The 14,925-nt window shown below is 41.3% G+C and overlaps 1 long non-coding RNA gene across 1 annotated transcript; it reads left to right on the top strand.

Moving 5' to 3' along the window:
- The first annotated feature begins 2,974 nt into the window (after nucleotides 1–2,974).
- Nucleotides 2,975–12,481, top strand: LOC111845703 (uncharacterized). Its single transcript, XR_002838699.2, has 2 exons — nucleotides 2,975–3,111; nucleotides 11,026–12,481. It is a non-coding gene; the product is annotated as an uncharacterized lncRNA (long non-coding RNA).
- Nucleotides 12,482–14,925: the final 2,444 nt, after the last annotated feature.

Here is a 14,925-nt window from a genome sequence, read left to right as displayed (position 1 = left end):
ACATAAGTTTTAACACCGTTTATAATGACACTATGCAAAGTCTCTTATCTAGCAAGACAAAAATTGAACTGATTGTCTGGTCAGAACCAGGTACTGTCCATCATCTGGCTAATACCAATCCGATGGTGAAGCATTATCCTGGCTGAATCATGTTGCAGGGGTGCTTCAGTGGGACTGGGAATCTGGTCAGGACCAAGAAGGTAAACTAAGCCAGATCCTGAGAAGTCCATGAAGAAAACCTGACCCGAAGTGGACACAAGCTTGGATAACCTTTAGCATGGCAATCCAAAGCACACGGCCAAAACAATGCTCGAGTGGCTTCAGGTACAACTGTCTGGATGTCCTTGAGTGGCACAGTGGAAGTGTGGATCTTCAGTGGCGAAACCTGAAGATTAGAGAGGGAGCTGAGCAGAAATTTAAAAGACCTGTGAGGAAGAATGGGAGAAATTGTCCAATCTGTCCAGGCGTGCAGACCTGGTAGAAACAAATCCAATGAGTCCCGCTGCTGTACTAGCTGCTGATGGTCCTACACAATAACGGATAAAGGATTGAAATATTTCTGTAAAAGACTTAGCAGGAAATATGAGTTTTTATTTGTAATACATTTGCAAAAATCCTGAAAAATTCATTAGAAGGTAAATAATGTGTATTTATTATTTATTGTGGCAAATAAGCCTTGCTCTATATAGTAGTGTGTTTGAAAGTGCTTCAAACAGAAGATGTGTCCTTCCAGATAAGGAAACTTATACCTGGAATTCTTGATATCATATGTAAATTTAAATGGAAAGTTCAATAATGCATGTTGAGGATTTGCATGCATACCTTTTAATGTTTACTGGCAGAAAAAAACTATTTCATGTCATATCACAAGTATTATACCCTATTTTTGATTAGTAGACTTGTGCATTTAGGTTGACTTGGCTGTAATTTCAAATTAAATATTGCATAAAGGGATAATGTCAATGTGCAAACAGATGAATAAACTAAATGTCTTGTGATTGATAGTCCTGTTTAGGGGAAAACGTTTAGTGAGTTTCTTAGTTTATATGACTTGACATTAGTTTTGAGTTACCAGAACCGTGTGGTGGTCCTGTTGAACATATTTTTGTTTTATATCTCAAAGGGGTCAGAAATCAGCTCTGCTTGTATTGAATTTTTATCATGTTACTCTGTTGCCAGAATTTGCCCCATGCTCGAATAGCATACAGCTTCAAACTCTTGTCTTTTAGGATCTAGGATCTAGGATCTAGAACAACATGACTGCAATCTAGAACATTATAATATTATTGCTTTTGAAATGGAAAGCTCAGTGATATGTTTTTATTTGGACGTTCACAACTAGCACCACCATTTCGTTGTTCCCTTGTTTTAAACCCATTTAGTTACTTTGATTCATTTAACTTCTGCAGCCGATGATTGATTATTCACCATTGGAGCAGAGGAGAAGGTCATCTCACTTGAGAAATCCTAGCCAGCAATGACAGATGTTTCCATTAATGCTGAAATTATGTTTATTCCCTCTGGGATTCGGGGTCTCCCTCTGCAATTAAGCGCCTGTGATCAGTCAGCGTGTTAACATGCTACTCAATTCATGTATATATAATAAACTGCTGAATAAAGGCTATTTCCTTGCTTTAAAATACAAACCATGGCTATACAAAGGTTGGTTGAGTCCTGGGCTCCTCCCTAAAAGATCCTTCTTAGACTTGAGGATGGAGGGACCTGTATTGTGGTTGTACACCCCTTCATTTCTGATAAGTAGTTCATTCCACCATCTCTGTAATTAGACATCCACTCTGAAATGACAACCAGAAATAAAACAGACCCTTTTCTATCATACTACAGACCTCTATGTTGTTTCAAACAGAACAACGTTCTGTCTATAACAGCTTTCATACGTTTTATCGTATGATTTAGATTAGTTTGTTTTATAATATGGCTTGCCTGTAATTAAGTTTACGTTTGGCTGAGCAATGAACAACAGCAATGCAAGAACCAGTCTGGGAAATCTATTCTGTGTTAATTAAAGCCACACATGTTCTTGGGATCCAGCGGTGATTAGCATATTAAATGTAGAAAGCCGAAGAAGCATTAATTTATTAGCACGACAGACACAGCATAAATCACTAAGGAATATTATCTTAAAGGTAGGCCCATAGCGCGGGTAAAAAATACAGTAAGTTCCACAACAGTGTAATTCCTATATGTAACTGACAGGGGGCAGCATAACATTGGTTTCCAGTGATGAGATTTTAACTGCATTAACCTTCACAGTAACCACGTCACCGTCAGGGTTGTCAGCAGATTGAATTCAAATTTATACAAATGCAAATCTCCCATTCATATGAAGCCTTCTAAAACGCACTAACATACAGTCAATAAATTTCAAATTTCCTGAAAAAAAATCACAATTATACAGCAGAGGACTTCCCGGTGGTTGCCCTCAGCACAGAAACTGGAGTATGAATACAGTACGTGTGTGTGTGTGTGTGTGTGTTAAGCTCTTGGATGGCATGCAACTTTTTAATTACATATTTTAAATGATAAAATACAAATATTAATTATATACTTTAAACAGGCAACCAAAAAATTTAATATAATAATTAAACTAGCTTCATACCTACAGAAGGGTGATTAAATATATAGTGATTAAAATAATTTCGTCTTAGCGTCGCGTGGTCATAATTAGTGCTTCAGTCCCCATAAGTATTTAAGAATTAATGAGAATGTGCTTAAGGGATTAAGCTGCTCAGAGGTTCTTCTTGCACTTGCTGCGTTTTTATTTTTGTCACTTTTTAATGTTGTGGGAGGTCGTGCGCGACCTTAGCTATTTGGTGGCCAGATCCAGTTGCTATCTCTCACCAATCAGCACCGCGGCTCGCAGTTTGCGTGCGTGAAGGGGAACCGCGTCGTGCGTCACTCCGCCGGTGCTGCGCTCGCGACGAAAAGGGCCATTCGCAAAGGCGGAACGGAACGCGCGTGCCCTCCTGTCGAACGAAGCCAGCGGCATTGTCGGCTCCGGATGCCACAAGGCCACCTGCGTATCTCTGGAATCCCCCGCCATCCCGGCAATGTTTACATCGCAGGAACGATGCTCATTTGTTGGCTCAGGTGGGATTTAATTAAGTAATTGAATTAAGTACCATTGTAACAGCATAGTAAACAACCCCTGGCAAGGAGGTCACGTACTGCCTGCTATGTGTCCCACAGGAACGTCCTGTTACCTAGGTGACGCATACTAAATGACATCGTTGTAAATAACATTAATTTTAGCCAAATTGAAAAGACGCTCATAATTGAAAATGACCAGTGCATCAGGTACCACATGACCGTATCCTGTAGTTGAAAACTGCAATTCCTAATGACGTGGTATATCCTTTTTTTATTAGTGCAACGTTGCTGGTTGAAATCCTTTATCAGCAAGGTACTGGCCCCCAAACACTGTTCCCTGGGTGCTGAATTAGCTGCCTACTGCTATGTCACGATGTCGCATATGGGTTAAGTGCAGGGGACACATTTCGCTGTTGTGTGCTGTGGCATGTCAGCGATGACAATTAATCACTTTCACAAGATTAGACCTGGGTGGGCCTAGTAACTGTGACCACTAGGGTTGCCAACCGTCCCGAATTGTCCAGGACATCCCGTGAAGGGACAAATCAAAATCACCCATATTTCGGGATGTCCCGGACAATTCGGGACGGTTGGCAACTCTAGTGTCCACAGTCAGAATAACACCCATGCTCTTTCATTTACTGGTGCTGGACAGTGTTATCTGAGGTTTCTACCCAGGCTGAAAGTCCCATTAGAAAAATCTGAATTGCTGATCAAAAGTAAAATTCAGTCATCAAATGTAGTACAGTAAACCACAGCGTGTTAGCTGATTCACTTCAGGCGATGTCTGCCTGTATAAATGATATGGTGCAACTCTGTGTGTGTGTGTGTGTGTGTGTGTGTGTTTTCTCCCACACCCCAAGGACGTACCGTTGAGGTAGACTGGTGTCTCTGATGTTCACTTAGTCCGTGATTGTGTGTGAATGTTTGCCCTGTGTGTCCTCGTACATGTTCCCAGATCACCGTAACATCGTATTTAGATAAGCGCTTTGGGGTAAAACTGGCAGCGTGAGAAAGTGTAAAACTACTGGTCCGAACATCATTTTGACTAAATATTTGTCTAATATTCTTTTTCATACTTATGAGATTCACATTCTCTGAGCGCCATGCCTGAATTCTATAAACCAAATAAGCTAACCAACTGAAAAACATTTAGTTTGTCCAACAATTATATTAAAAAGAGCAAACTGATTAGGGGCAACCACGACTGAGTATGTTATTCACACTTTACAGCTGCAAATCCGGCATGTCTATCCCCTCGCTAACAAGAGCAGCATTCAGCATGCAGAGTCGGTGCTCTCTGACATTAAACATCCAGTATAATGTGGAGGTTTGCAGGCACGGAGGATGGAGACAGAGCCTCTGGATGAGCTGGCGAGGTTTCATCGATGGTGCAGCTTTGGTGCTCCCTCGCTCCCCTCCTGTGTGGGATACAGAGCTGTCCCGTAGGTTTTACACCGATGCTCAGAATATCCTATCCCATACCACTTCCCATGAGACAGTGGAAATGTCATATCTCACAAAGAGATCTCTGAACACTGAAAGCCTTCCCAAGATCCCAAGATGAGTATTCAAACTGCGACTCTATGACCATATGTTATAATAAGACAATATAATATGTAATTGTATTAATGTATTTCTATCATACTATATAATATACAATATAATACAATATAATAATGCAACATCATTCATAGAAAAACAGGCACTGCAGTACCCCATCCAGTGGGAAATTGTCACTCTAGCATCAGCTAATCAAATGTTACTTTGCTTAGTGTTCCTAACCTTCAGCCTTATATTGTGGGTTGGGAACTGTGTGCATTGCGTAATTTCCTCAGCCAAGGACGTGATTTGGCTCAAGGGGTGCAATGGTCTGTCCCACAAAAAACAAGATAGAAAAATATGAATTACGGCCAGTATCTCCTACTGATAGAGAAATGACACCTTTTTCCAAAGATAATAATCTGTCTCTGAATGAAGCAGGTAGAAAGTCAGTAGATTGGCCGTAACGATATTTTTCCAGGGCCGAACCCCATTACTCTCATACACTATAACCTTCCGTATGTGTGCTGATAGGCACTATGGATGTCTTTCTCTTACTCGTGTGCCTTGAAGGACCTTCTCAGCCTCGGAGGCAGCTGGACAGGCTCGAGCTCGTATGTCATGCCTCGAAGAGAATCGTGACAGATCCTGCAGTGCCGTGGTACGGCAGTGTGGAGGCAGCTGTGAGCTGGCGATGATGTAACTTGCAATGTGAGTAGCGATTAGCAATTAGCTGTCCCTTCGCTGGCGGGAATTGACTTCATGAGGTTAAAGTACAGATAATTTAGTTTCACTTTTTACTCTTTTTCATTGTGCTTTATCTAATTATATAAACAGATCAATAGAGTACATAATAGAATAGGCAGCATGTGATGCAGTGGGGAGTCATGCTGTTCCTGCCTGGGATGAGCATATAGGTGTGGCTTCCCAGTGGGACTCTGGTATCTTCAACATAACTCTATGCTACCTGGGATTGGCTCCAGATGACCCTGTACTGGATGAGCCATCAGAATATAGATGGAAAATGAAGATATATATAGAATTTATGAATCATGCACTAATAGATTCTGGCATTAATTTCCTTCCTTTAAGTTTTCTTTTATAAACAGCAGAATGGCTTGAAATCATCATAGAAATAATGTGTCTTGATGAATGATAGAGTCAAGTTATTGTTTTATTAATAGTGGTTAAAAATATCACCTCCAGCAATATGAAGGGTCTCCCTTAAGCATGGAATTCATTCACAGTGGCCAGCATGGCCACAGCTGCGGGATCACGTCGTTTTCAAGCTCACAAAACCATTCAGGGACCTTTTGTGCCCTGTGGGTGGGAACACTGTCATCATGGAAGGTTCCACTGCTATCTGGAGAGGAATGATTCACCACAGATCACGTAGAATGGCTTAGGATTTCCTGATAACTACCTTGACCTCGAATGCGCTGAGTGGAACTAAACTGCGGAAAGTTGTCTGCACACTATAACAGCATCTCCAAGAATCAATGATTCTATCTATCTATCTATCTATCTATCTATCTATCTATCTATCTATCTACCTACCTACCTACCTACCTACCCCACTCTTTTATCTTCCTTTACCTCTCTGCTAGCCATGATGCTAATCATGATAGGATGTTAAGTGGCAGTGTGCTAGGAGTTGCTTTCAATACACTCTGTATCATTTGCTCTGATATTTCAACCTGTTTTTTTGGTCATCTGTATGACAGGTAACGTCATCGCATTGGCGCCGGGGGGGAGGTGGGGGGGGGGGGTGGGGGATCCAGTTATGTTTGCCTTTATTCACGGTGAAATTGATTTATCTGGAACACGCTTTCATCCAAATTGGTTTACAGGTCAGGGCAGACAAAAATAAGTACATTAAACACACAAAGGGCCGAGTGAAGCAAATAATCAGTCAGTGTGGAAAGTCTTGGGTAGCAGCAGTTGCCTCCATTGTGATGCGCTGAAATCTCATGTATAACTAACAGCATATTTGCAGTGCTTGAAGTGGGAAAAAATAAGTGCAGGAACTCTAATTTTCTCTGGCCACTGTCGCTGCGTCGGATCAGTTTCAGTAAGTACCGGAACGCAGAAAAAAGTGGCGGAACCCAAAAGACGAAAATACAGAAGTTGCGGAACTGCGTTCCACTGCGGCCCACTTCAAGCACTGCATATTTACATATATACATGTGAACCTTTTTAAGGTGCAGTTAAACTCTGTACTGGAATCAGAACTCAAATCATAAACAACATGCAAGAATAGTGACCCCATTACAAATTCAATGACTGTACCTGAAGGCACACGTTCAGGGAGATAATGGAAAATACTGGATTAAACATATGTATACAAATACAGAGTGAATACATGAATTTAACCTATACATACTGAATATAAGGCTATGCTGAGTTCCTAAGCATGAATTAAAAGGAGTGAAATAGGCTGAAAAAAATCTTTTATTTGGTAATAAAAAATACCTTGGCTTCAGGGACAGCCAGCCGTCTGGCCTGAGGTATTCCTGTACACTGCACAGACCAAGTGCACTTTCAGCACCCTCTGTATTTCTGTGGGAAATATTTTTCTCTGGTCCCACCGCCCCTTTAAAAATATGGACGTAATATAAAAATATCTGTGCCGATAAGATTTCACCATACGGTGCTGGAGGAATTAGATCATTTCTATAAAGGGTAACACATCTAATTTCCATTTGGCAGATACATTATCATATATTGGCAATTGTATTTTTACACTGGAATAACTGAATGTGGTTTTAGTTAATAAGTATACATTAATCTGAAAACTTGTGTAATTAGCATTGTCCGAGATTGCTTTGCCATATAATGCTTGACTGCAGTCCAAATCAGCAGGCGAAAGGCTACCAGGCCGTGCAAAGGAAACTCCTTTTTATATTTACTGGGACAAGAGCTTGTTGCTCCTAATATTAACATTATGGGAAAGAATTTGCATAGTGAATTTTCAATGCAAGATTAATTAAAGGCAACTATTGCGGGAACATGTTCATACAAGCAACTGTACATTTAATAAATGTGCCTTCGCTCGCTTATATATGTATAAATTAAAATGCTAATGTGGCTATGAATTATTCATAATAAATAATCATTATGATCCTTAATTATACAAGGCCACATTGTAAATTGTGTAATTTGTGTTGGTGTATTGTTATATTATTATTTTATGATAAAATAATTCTCCACTTGAGATTCAGGGAGGGATTTAAAGGTCCATATATACAGTTGTTATTGTATATATAGTGTTTTGAGCAATGATTAGTCAGAGAGGATGTTAATGAAAAATGCTGTGTGACTCCTCTAGGACCAGGACTCCCCGGAAAGCTGTTTCATCATCTTCCCGCACATAACAGGATCTCTCTAGAGCTGTGGCCCTTGAGTCCAGTCTGGAGTCTACATATGAAAGGACTCACTTCAGTTTTGACTCAGACTCGAACCCTTGTCACATGAAAAAACTTCTCGAGTCCATGTCTGCAGCCTGTATGCAACTGTCCCCCCCCCCATTTTCTACATTAGCTTCAGTGTTTTTCCAGTATTTTGCTCGCACCCACAGAGTTAACTCCCATCCTCATCATGTCTGCCAAGTCAGAAATGATCTGTTTCGCATATATAAACCATAACAAGTTTCTGTGAAAGACATCCGCTATAGAGAAGCACACTGCGGAGTGCAAGTGTTGCAAAAAATGATTTCTTACTTGAAAATAATTATTAGGTCTTAGGTCATTTTAAAGAAATAATTTAAAATTAAAGATTTCAGATATTTTTTAAATGTATAGTTTTTGAATTCAGGTTTGTGGTCTAGAATTGAACTTGTGTTTTTCTGGACTCAGATGCCCAGCTCCGGTAATGGACACGCTCTCATCTCAGACCTGCCCCCGTCGGACTTGGTCTTGACTTAGTTTGTTAAAGAATTGGTCTTGACTTGAACTTGACTAAAGTGGCCTAAGAGCGGAACACAACACTGCCACTCTCTCGTAGCGCTTGATATAATTACACCGCGTTATATACGAATTATGCAGGCAAACATAACGACACAAGAAGTGAATCTGCATCTTTGCACCCTGTTGCCTCATTATGACGTCTGTTCTGGTTCCTTCCTTCCATTTTCTGTGCCCACTTGACCTATTCAGGGTCACAGAGCAGTAACTACAGCCGCAAGGCAGGGAATAACTCAGGATTGGGCACCAACATCTCAGGACACAAAAGCTAGTCACACCTATGGACAGTCTGGTAACTCCGGTTCAACTTAGCATGTTTTTGAACTGTGGGGAGAAACTGTAGAATGCAGAGGAAATCCCACAATGACATAGGGAGACAATGCAAACTCCACACACAGAGCCAGCCTGGGGACTCAAACCCTTGTCCGAGATGTGTGAAGCAACAGTACTAACCACTGTGCCCAGCTCTTCCAATTCTTATAGTCATATTAAAAATGTATATAGACCTGCTTGTAAGGACTTACCCACTTTATATAAACAGGCAAATGAAAACATACCTCACTATTTTGCAACATGTTTATTGACAATTGCATATAATTAAAAATAATTGCAACTGACAGCAAATAAATAATGTGTGTAAGTGTGTCTCAGTTCTATAGCAACTTAAATTCAGCCCCTTAAATGTTGCACATCCAGTAAGAGAGCTCAGTACTCTGACTTGAAACATCTGGTTTGAATTTCGAGCGTGCTAGGCCCCCGTGCTCTTCCAGTTTCCAGATGTTTCCAATCAAGTGTCCTCCAGGAGACTGGCCCCCTCCTACCCCCTTCACCGCCCATCCTCGGGGCCCCCAGACGGCAGTCAGGGATGGGGCACGTTCCCTTTCCTGAGCCCCATTCCTCCAAACCATTGCAGTAGATGCCTTTCAGAAGAGGTCACCCCGCCTTGCCACATTAAAAAGCAGAACTTTCAGACCAAGCATGTTATCAGTGATAACTCAGAGCTACAGATATTTTTTTTTATCACATTGAAAATTAAATCCAATTGAAATTATTTATGAATAAATTGCCCATTTTTTGGATGCTCTTTCCTTTTGTCACGCCGGTTAGGGCCCGGAGCGCAGACAAATGCGCAGGAAGCCAGGAATCGGGGAACACGGGGTTTAATCACACGAAAGGCAAGCAATAACAGATTGACAATACAATGACTGGACTGGGGAAACAAACGGAAACACAGACTAAATACAATGGACTAATGACAACAATCAGGAACAGCTGGTAAACACTGGGAATCCACACGGGGTTAACGAGGGAGCGTGGCACACGGAAGGAGTGGACGATCGGGGCAGGACACCTTTCTCATCTCAATACATTGCCCCATAGTACACATTCAAAATATCAAGACATATCTTTCATTCATACTCCTAAAGCAAGTATTTCTCTTATTATGAAATTGTTTATGGAGTCTTTGCAAAGGGTTGGATTATCTTGTGAATCTTTCCAATTTTTTTCAATGTTCATAACTACGGAAATTTACCGCGAGCATATGGGCAAGATGGAGAGACATCTGTATTTACATGCTGACACCATTAATAAAAGTAAAAAAAAAGAAATGTTAAGGACACGTGTACCTTTAATATTATCAAGAACCTTTTCAACAGATGGGCCACACCCTGCTTTCTGGGTCAGTCCCTGCTTGCAGCTTAAATCAACCACAGGTTCCTAGACGAAAAGGGACCCCCCCCCCCCCCAACAGTCCACCCTGCCCTGCCCCCACCCATCATACAGCCCTCTGAAAATAAACCATTCTGTTAACCCTCAATCTACACTTAGGGCTGCACCTCAGCCTTGGGAAATTTTAACCACTGTGCTGTGAGAGGAATTCTATGCGCATATGTGATCATTACATCACAGTCCCATAAAACAGGGACACGGTAAAAGTTAGAAGTTCTGCCAATTCAAACACTTGCCTTTAATCTTTTTGTAATGTACAATACTGTGCAAAAGTCTTGAGCAGTGAAAAAAAATGCTTAAAGCTATTTATGTGGCTACTAAGTGTATATTTGCTCAGGGAAAAACACAATTTAGCATTAAAATGTATGAAAATGAACAATAACTTGAGAAAAGTACGAATTTCTTCTGTTCTCCAAAATGTTACTGATATCTTGCTGGATGGCTTGATGAACACCGTCTTCCCAGAACTCTCCTCAAGGGCACCTCATCTCATTTCATTAAACTTCATCAGCAGTTCACTTAATTAATTAACTTAATTAGTGAAATAAATAACGTGATGATGTATTGATCAGCCGAACATGGTGTGCTAGTGGTCAAGAAAACAAAGTTTGTGTTTGTGTAGGGATGTGGGTGAGGTCATTCCATCCATATTTGATGTTCCAACCTTTTTTGTTGCTAGCCATCTCAGACCCGGTCCAGTGGGGAGCACTTTCACCGCCTCTCCTTGGCTGGGCCTAGCAGGTCGCCCTCATGCTCCTCTGTAGGTTTGAAGAAGCGGCTGGAAGGACTCCAAAGTGGAGGGGGGGCAAGAGAGCTGTCATCATCCCCTTTGAGCTGGAGCAGAAAGTCGCAGAAGCGCCGTTGGAAGGAGATTAAAATAAAACTCTGTTCAGATGAAGAATGGAGAGAGGGACACATTTCAGTAACACTGAACACGGTCGCCATGCCAACCAGGACTTCAAGATTCAAAGCAGGGTGTCCCTGCAGCTTTCTGTGAAGCATCTCTCCAGAAAAGTGTTCCTCAAACCAAAACTACCGCAAGGTCCAATATATCACTTCCTGATTCCTGATTGTTACCGAACAGCTCAGAAAGATTTGGAGCTTACCTAAAAACTTTACCTCTAAATATATGACATTTAAGCCCACATATCTGAAGGAAGTTCTGTTGCTATTCTCAGTAGACGTATTTGTATAGTATGGCAGGCAGTACTTGTTAAATTGCAGGTGCACAGTATGATTCCTGCACTAAAATGTATATGTTAAAATAGCTCTTGCAAAAACTGGTGCCGGTGTGCCATCACAGGTTTTCATAATTTTGTGTTTTTGACCATAATTTTCCATTGTGGAATAGGGAGGTACGATGGGTAAAGTCAATGACATATGAGGACCTATATTCAGTGTGTATGCATCTTTATGTAATATCTGGCAAACTCAGGTTCTCTATGTAGTGAGGCCTGTGGTCTACAGTTCCATGGTCTTTGCCCATGGTTGGGTGGTCATGGGTTCATGTCCCATGACCAGCATAATAATTATATCACTGTGGGGCCCTTGAGCAACGTGCTTCACCCCAATTGCACCTTCGGACTACTGAGCCTGCTCTCTGATCCTCACTTGTATGTATGTCACTTTGGACAAAATCATTTGCTAAATAACTTGTCTTTTTTAAGTATCAGAGAGCATTGTGTATAGTAGATGCATAAATGTATGTAAAGCACTGCAATCGGGCACACAGTCCTCGGATTCTCTCGCTCCACCCACTATGTCCAGTGAATCACATCTGGTGGCTTGGTATACCTTATTAGAGCGGGGGGCAGCAAAAGGTGGAGGAGGAGGCCAAGGTGAAGAAAAGGGTGGAGGAGGAGGAAAAGAAGCAGAAGAAGAAGAAGTGCTGTCCTTACAGCAGGAAACGTAGCATATTAGCTTTCTGTCCTCTCCTTGTCTTTTGTGGGGATTTGGCCACTGAGTTGTTGCTCATTGGGAAGTGATTTTAACATCAATTGGATGATTAAGTATATTTAAATTTATTTCCATAATCTTCATAATTGGGGACCTCTTCGCTAGTTGAGTGCCCACTGAGTTATCTGTTAATACCAGCTCAATAAGTATGTGAAAAATAAAGCAGGATTTTACGGTTATGGGGTGTGTGTACATGTGATTATTAATTCTAATCTAAACTGGAACAGAAAATCCACAGTTTAAAGAGCAGAGCAACTGTCCTATTAGGAGGGACCTGATAAAAGGGTCTTAGCGCATGTTCGAAAATAATTCTAAATTAGCAGCAAACAATGATAACTCCCCCAGGATGATTTAATTCGTCGGCTGCACAGGGAATGCTGGGACACAAACAAATAGATCTGCACCATCTCCCAAGCTGTACACCGAGCAGAGTGTTCAGCGAAGGGAATGAACAAGGCAACCAGGGGATGATTAATTAAGTCTGCAGATATACTGCCAATGATTGGAAACATGAATTACATGCAGCCCAGCCCTACTGTCAGCGTCCTACCTGGAGAAGCAGGCATGGCATCTCCAGAATGCTTTTTAAATTTCTCATTACATACTGGAAAACTGGCATAAACTTGAAAGAATGTAGTACATTTCTCGCTTTTCTACTTTTTTGTGACTTTTTCAATGTTTTAGCAGGATTGTGTGTTGTTTTCTGTGTTAATAGGTACGGCTGCTGGTGTTTTAATCAGGGGTGAAGGACATGCAAAGGTCTAAGCCAGGGGTCTCCAACTCCGGTCCTGGAGAGCTACTGTCCAGTAGGTTTTCTATCATACCCAGCTTCTGATGAGCCACACCTGTTCGCAGGTAAATACCAGGAACAGGTGTGGCTCATCAGAAGCCAAGTGGGGCAGAAAACCTACTGGATAGTAGCTCTCCAGGACTGGAGTTGGAGACCCCTGGTCTAAGCAGTGCTTATAGGTCATAGTCATGCAGTTCAGGCTCGGCGGTTGCAGAGTTGACTCCAAAGTATGATACAGATGCCAAAAATACAATTCAATTTCGAAACAGACCAAACTTGAAAAGCTTCTCTTTCAAACAAGCAGGCAATTCCCATATGACCTCTGTGTTGACCTCTAAATGACTTCTAAAGTACAGCTTGAATTTCTCTCATGCATGGGAACACTGCTAAATAAAAATTAACTAATATCAAATTTGCATTATAGTTATGTTATGTTATATACAGTATATATGTGTGTGTGTGTGTGTGTGTGTGGTCCAGATATACCTTACCTTGTGGGGACTAAATGTCCCCACAACGTGATGAATGCCCGTTTTTTTACCTTATGGGGACCAGATTCTTGGTCCCCATATGGGAAAACTCTATTTTGTAAAAATCCGTAACTGCAATGAAAAAAACTAAAAATGCAAAAACTCTTGTATTTTGTTTGGTTACTTATGGTTATGGTTAGGGCAGGGTAGGGGTTAAGGTTGTCATAGTATTAGTATTAGTATTTTTCCCATAGAAATGAATGAGCGGTCCCCATAAAGATATGTTTACTCAACGTGTGTGTGTGTGTGTGTGTGTGTGTGTGTGTGTGTGTGTGTGTGTGTATATTATTAAAAATCTATCTGATTTTGAGAAGCTAGCAAACAGATCTTCTTCAGAAAAAACATGGAGTGCAGCTGAATAGTCGCAGAGTTCTCAAAAACCCCAGTGACTCCATTTAGCATCTGAGGCTACATGTGACAGCCCTGGAATGGGGACCTCTGACCTGTTACCAGGCAAGGAAAAGGGATCAAAGCTATTCAGCCCATTATGCAGAAATGTTTGGATGGTTGAGGCAGCGGGTCAGCATCCCGCTTATGCGTTTAATGCCTACTGTAACACCCACGAGGTTAAAGGTCAGCTGCGACTCACTTTTAGCTGCTAGCTGCTAATCATGATGACATGGTGCATTCAGCATCACGACATCCCCAAAAATGACACAGGTTTGTTGTTCTATGGATTCAGGCTACTTGGACACTTGCATATAACTGTTTAAACTGCCACTTGTTTTCTACTTGGCTTAGTAAAAGCAGTTTCTGGCTGTAGACCATGGTGTAAACTATAAAATAGCAAGTCCTGCTGAGTGTGAGTCCTGTCTGGCTCTTTTTTCACAGCATGACTTTGCAGATTGTCGTGTATCTATCTGTGTGTCTGTGTGTGTGTGTGTGTGTGAGCGGGTTCACCTATCCTTATGGGGACATAATGTCCCCATAACGTGATAAATATCCGTTTTTTTTCCCCTTATGGGGACCGGTTTCCTGGTCCCCATAAGGGAAAACTCTATTTTATAAAAATTGGTGACTGCTATGAAAAAACTAAAAATGCAAGAATTCTTGTATTTTGTTAGGTTTCTTATGGTTATGGTTAGGGCTGGGTAGGGGTTAAGGTTGACATAGTTAGCGTTAGCATTTTTCCCATTGAAATGAATGAGCGGTCTCCATAAGGATATGTTTACCCTACATGTGCGTGTGTGTGTGTGTCTGTGCCTGAAGGAGAGCGAAGCAGCACAAAAAAACAAGTATTTTTCTGATTGTAATACAGATGCTCCTCAACTTACGAAGGAGTAACGTCCCAATAAACCCATTG

The sequence above is a fragment of the Paramormyrops kingsleyae genome, chromosome 3 (genome assembly GCF_048594095.1).
Source record: "Paramormyrops kingsleyae isolate MSU_618 chromosome 3, PKINGS_0.4, whole genome shotgun sequence".
NCBI classification, from domain to species: domain Eukaryota; kingdom Metazoa; phylum Chordata; class Actinopteri; order Osteoglossiformes; family Mormyridae; genus Paramormyrops; species Paramormyrops kingsleyae.
This window is presented reverse-complemented; position numbering and strand designations above follow the sequence as displayed.